Below are 6,000 nucleotides of genomic sequence, written 5' to 3' on the forward strand. Positions count from 1 at the left end.
TTTAATGCAGTACGGTATTGCGTTTGTGTGTGCGTGTGTTGTTTTTAGTATGCCATCTTGGCCGATTGAGATAAGGGGATATAAAAACCCTACACAATAAAATTAAAAGCTGGAACGCTTTCAGGAGGCAAAAGGAGACGGGTGGGGTTGACTTCAGCTTTGCGTGGTCTGGTTTCATTCGAAAATGCAAGACTCCTCACGATGTGCTGCGGTGTTATTTACAAAGAAAGGAACATACGCCTTGTGTTAAATCATTTCGTTATCAGCAGTCCTGCCTAAGGACCTATACATTCCAGTACCCTTGGCCTGGCCCGCAAATAATGGGTGAATTAATTAAATTAATCCAATCAACCAGGTACTAAATTCAGCATATGAGCATAAGACCCTTGTGATGTTGCCAGACTATCAGTCCCATGAGCCCTGCCCATTGCCTATCAAGGTTAAGACTTGATGGGACATTGTCTTATCACTCAGAATAAAACATACCCAAAATATTTTGAGGTCAGAGCAACAAATACCATCATGCCATCATCTGAGTTCACATCCAAAGACAGTCAGATTGCAGGAGGCAGAAAATTCTACACGTATCTCCCTTCCCACCTTTCGGAGGGGGTGGGGATGCTACATGGAAAAAAAAAACCAAATAACATCACTATGCCTAATGGTCGGGCTGGGCCCCACCAAAAGGTTTCCCAGACCTCCTTGTAGAATCCACCTTCCTCAATGGTGTGACCTCTAGATGTTCTGGGACTACATCTCCCAGCAGCCACTGATTAGTAGCCACACTCACTGACCCAGATGGGTGTCAAGAGTGCAACCTCTAGGGGCAGTGGTTCCCAACCTTGAGTCCCCAGATGTTCTTGGACTATAAAACGCCCAGAAGCCTTCACCACTTACGGTGCTTGTCCAGGCTTTCTGGGAGTTGTAGTCCAAGAACATCTGGGTTACCAGACTAGACTAGACGGTGTTGAGGTAGCAACAGAACGTTGAGAACTGCTTTTCAAACACCCAGAGATGGAATGGAATGGGCAGCCTCTCCAGAAATAGAGAGGGTTACCAACAAAGTCTTGTAGGAAATGCCCAAGACAGAAGGTCTACAGCACTGGTTCCCAATCTCCAGATGTTCTTGGACTAAAACTCCCAGAAGCCTTCACCACTTGCTGTGCCGGCCAGGATTTCTGGGAGCTGCAGTCCAGGAACATCTGGAGGTGTCAGGTTGGGAACCACTGATTTAGTGGGCTACAGGTTCCCCACTCCTGGGGGCACAGGTAGTATGAAGGCTTCTGAACTGCCTTTTTTTGCCCTAACAAATGAGTTTTTGGTTACTTTCCATTAAAAAAACCACATGCATGACTGCAATCCCTGGAATCTGCACACAACTGGGCTAAATGGTCCATCAGAAACTAACCTCCAGTCCATCAAGAGCCCACGGGCTACCGTCCGGTAGAAAAAGCACAAATACCTAAGCACATATTAAGTAGATTTATCTGAGGGCACGAGTCTTTGCTGGCTATTTTAATATCTATTCTAAATCTCGAAACCATGACCGCATCCGGAGTCCTCCGAGACAGAGCAGATTAGAAATCTTAAAAAAATCAATAATGATTTATGAAATTAAAATGATGACATGAGACCAGACAGGAAGCCAGTTTTCACCTTTAAACAAAGCAAAATGAAAAAGAATTGTCTAAGATATATGTTCCAGAATACTTTGCCTGCCTCCCTTGCTCACCATCAATAAATAAAGTCGGGAATTATATATATATATATTTGCTAATAAAATAATTCAACCCTTCCTTTGGCTATCTGGAATGTTGACTTATGAACACGTTTCGAGTTGGAACCATTTATAATTAAGTGAAGGATAATGACATTAGACCAAAGCTTAAAATCAATTAAATTGAATAAAATGCAATATGATCCAAGCAGAAGATTAACTAGACTGTCATGGAAAATTGTATTTTTTGAATTTTTATTCTAATTAAACATGTTCTAATTAAATGACCGCTGCTTTGGAAATACTTCCTCCCTCCTTCCCAGCCGCTCCGCTCATCAGTATCTGCTTCGAACTGCTCGTTCATTAAAATTATATTCTCTCTCTCTCTCTCATTAGAAATGGTCTCACTTCCTCCTCTCCCCCCCAGTATTTTTTGACAATCCTTTGTGGTAAGCATTGTAAAGAATATTCCCCATCCCCTCTTTCCATCAGGCCCTCCCCAGTCTATTTTTTGCTTTTTCGTCCAAACCAATGCAGAATAACGAGTCTTTGCTCATGATCCACAGGGTTTTTTGAAAGGATCATATGGGATTCACTCAACCCGTAAGGGGGGGGGGAAGTACGAAGTTTGTAGGAATTCGAAGATATTAAAAATCAATGGCACTAAAGATAAGGAGGGGAAGTATTCCCCTCGGATCACCACTACAACGAATCAACCGGGGAGGGGGAGAGGGACTCGGATAGCGGGACCTGTTGTCAAGCTGGACATGAGTCGCACCTGTGACAAGACTCAGATTCAACTTTGTTGTCGTTTAGTCATGTCCGACTCTTCGTGACCCCATGGACCAGAGCACGCCAGGCCCTCCTGTCTTCCACTGCCTCCCGGAGCTGGGCCAAATTCAAGTCGCTTCGATGACCCTGTCCATCCATCTCATCCTCCATCGTCCCCTTCTCCTCTTGCCTTCACACTTTCCCAACATCAGGGTCTTTTCCAGGAAGTCTTCTCATGAGATGGTCAATATTATATGAATGAATGAATGAATGAATGAATGAATGAATGAATGAATGAATGAATGATCAAAAAGGAAAAAAAGAGCTGGGGCCTTCATATTTTGCTCTTGCAGGTTTTCAGAAGCTCTCAGATGGAAGTGGGCGGCTGGCTTTTATCTGATCCAGCCGAGCTCCTGGCAGGCTGTCCAACTGGACCCGCTGCTGTCCAACACCGTTTTCTTCCGAGACATCTTTTCCTTATTTTGCTTGGCCCCTAATGAAAAAAAAATTGGCGGTGGCCACAAGGTAGGCCAAAAGGAAGCCCTGCTTTCTACAACCAAGAACGAACAAACTGGATTCGCGGCTGCAGGTTTTTTTTTTGCAAAGAAGCGGCCAGATTAAAATGTCAAGGTTAGAGCAAACCCACGGAAATATCCACAGAGGCTTAAGGTACAGCAGCAAAGCGTTACGCGCATGCACACCCCAGGCTCTCCCGCTCATGACGCCACCTCTACTAAGTTATTTTGGTATCTGGCCCAGCGAGGAAAAAAATAGAGAGGAAAAAGAATCGGCAGTAGCAAATGTTAAAAGCACGTTGCCTTCACATGACATGAAACCTGTGGTCAGTGGCAGAGCGCTCACTCTGCCTAACGGTAGGGTCGGGCTAGATTCTCGCTCCTCGGAAGGAACAGGCTCTCCTCAAATGCAGAATTCGTACAGGAGATTCGTTACAGGAGAGTGCGGACGCGAATATTACACGCTCCCTTTGAGAAACGCCAATGCAAAGCCTTTGCTATGAATACCTGGCTCTTAAATACAGAGCAACGATTCCCCAGGGAAACGGCGCAGGAGAAGTCCCATGGAGGAGCCCAAAGCGCTTTCCAAGACAAAGGAAGAGAAGAGGAAAAGGCCGTCACAAACTCTATAGAGAACCAGCACAGCAAATCGCTTAAATCAAACCTACATTCCGCTCGCCTTGCACGGAACGCGGACAAACCACGTAACGAAGTTTTCTCATTTCATACTCTAGTACTCCTAAGTAAATAAGGGGGAGGTTTGAAGAGGGAGCAAAACAGAGAGAGAGAGAGAAGGGTACTGGTGATGGTTTGGGGGGCTGGAAAGAGAATAAAGTTTTGTTTTTTTTCCCACCCCACAAATGGAATCTGTCACTTCACTGGGCTGTGATCTTTCTGGCTCCTGCATCCTAAATGCACATGGAGATATTATAGGCACTTTCTATTTAGCAATTTAATTATATCTTTGCCGTCGGAGAGTGGCAGTGGCTTGCAGTAATAATCAGGTGAAAGCATCCTCACATTAATATGCTGGAATCCGATGTGTTAATTTGATGCAACTTTGCGTTGACAATATGTGATTAATTTGTTCCAAGGCTAACGGTTGCTCCCGGGCTCTGACAGTTTAAAATGCTGGGTTTCTTTCCCCATATCACTGGTTGACACGCCTCAGCCCACTGTTTTCTTAGGAGCACTGCTAATTTGTAATGAACTGGCTTTTCAGGGGGGGCCTTCATTTTTAATTCTGTCAGAGTTACCTCCTTGAGGAAAATTACAAGTTTCTGTAGGTGTGATTAGTGCCAAGTGCCGCTTGATAAGAGGTTTGAGAAAACAAGGCTTTCTAAAGAAGTCGGTATTTAATCTGCAGAAAACAGATTTATTGCTTCTAGACAGATAAATATAATAGAAAATGCTGTTTCTCCTCCCCCACTACTTTCTTTTTATAAAGCTATTTTCAACTTCTTCTGATGTCTCCCTGCTCTGCTTTTCAATTTCTCCTCTGCAATCTTCTTTCCAAAATAATATTTTATTTTGGAGCTGGGGGGGGGGGGAACCGGAGTGGAGGGGGGGTGTCCTTCTTTAAATGCCAACACCGCGTGGCCTCTGCGTAGGCAAAAGCGAAGGATGATTTAGAAGCCTTCGGGAAACAGAATGAGAGCTAGTCACGGGAGCAGAATAAAAGGTGGCGCCCAAATTATACATCTGTGATGGAAGGGGTGATGGAAGAACCCGCAAGAAGAAGAAGGAAAATACGGTATTTTTCGCACCATAAGACGCACTTTCCCCCCACAAAACAGGGGGGTGGAAAGTCTGTCCGTCTTATGGAGCGAAGAAAACGGATTATATTTTCCTGTTTTCTTCTCCTAAAAAAATTGGTGCGTCAGAATTGTTGTAGCAAAGAAATGAAAAGGAATTCAACTGACATCGGTATCAGGAGCCATGATGCTGATGCTAACAACTAGAATAGGAGCTAAAAGGTCCAAGCTGCTGTAGGCATCTCAGTTGGCTGCAGCAACACCAATAAATACCCCTGCGGCCGCTCTTAAAGACTAACTAGGCACCGGGAGAGTCTGGAAGCTCGCGAAGTATTCAAGAGAGCGGCCAAGAGCATTTCTGCTTGTCTGCATCTGTCCTGAACTTATTAGCAAATTTTTGTTTTGTTTTAAAGAACAGATTCTCTTCCTCTACAGCCTCATTCACACGCATCCCACTCCTCCAATGAGACGATATGAGCGGATCTTACGGGCTTCCTACAAGAACGGCAAGGGGGGGGGACCCTCACAGAAAGTGCTTTTAACACCAAAATATGCCGTATAAAATTATAGGTATTATTGTTATAGAATGAAGTCCAATGAACTTTGGTGGCAAAATGGGATAAGATGGGGAAACCAGCCTGCCTACACTGGGTCGCTTTAAGGAGAAAGGAGGGATTAAAAAACATTTTAAATAAATGAATTCAATAAATAAATGTAGAAAAGGAGTCTCAGGGTGTTCGTGAAGCCTGAACTCTCTCTCTGGAGGGGAAAAAAAAACATTACAAAAATGAGGCTGTCCTACTTTGGGCGCATCACGAGAAGGCAAGATTCTCCAGAAAAGACAATAATGCTGGGAAAAGTGGAAGGCAGTAGGAAAAGAGGAAGACCCAATATGAGATGGACTGACTTTTAAAGGAAGCCATGGGTTTCTAAGAGTTTTTCAACTTCTTGAGTTTCTAAGAGCTGAGCAGAGCACTTGACAGGACATTTGGGAGATGGTCACCATAAGCTGGAGGTGACCTGATGGCACATAGCAACAATACAGTGGTGCCCTGCATGACGACGATAATCCGTTCTGTCAAAATCGCTGTACAGTGAAATCGTCATGCGAAAAAAAAAACCATTGGAATGCATTGAAAACCGGTTAATGCATTCCAATGGGGAAAATACCTGCTTGTCCAGCAAAGATCCTCCATAGGGCAGCCATTTTGTGAGCGCCAATCAGCTGTTTTTAATGCCTGTC

The 6,000-nt window shown here is 44.3% G+C and overlaps 1 protein-coding gene across 3 annotated transcripts in view; it reads right to left on the bottom strand.

Moving 5' to 3' along the window:
• MAPKAP1 (MAPK associated protein 1) overlaps window positions 1–6,000 on the bottom strand; it is a 119,309-nt gene that overhangs the window by 82,245 nt on the left and 31,064 nt on the right. The gene's annotated exons all lie outside the window — the stretch shown is intronic.

Source organism: Pogona vitticeps, chromosome ZW-PAR (assembly GCF_051106095.1).
Source record: "Pogona vitticeps strain Pit_001003342236 chromosome ZW-PAR, PviZW2.1, whole genome shotgun sequence".
Taxonomy (NCBI): Eukaryota; Metazoa; Chordata; class Lepidosauria; order Squamata; family Agamidae; genus Pogona; species Pogona vitticeps.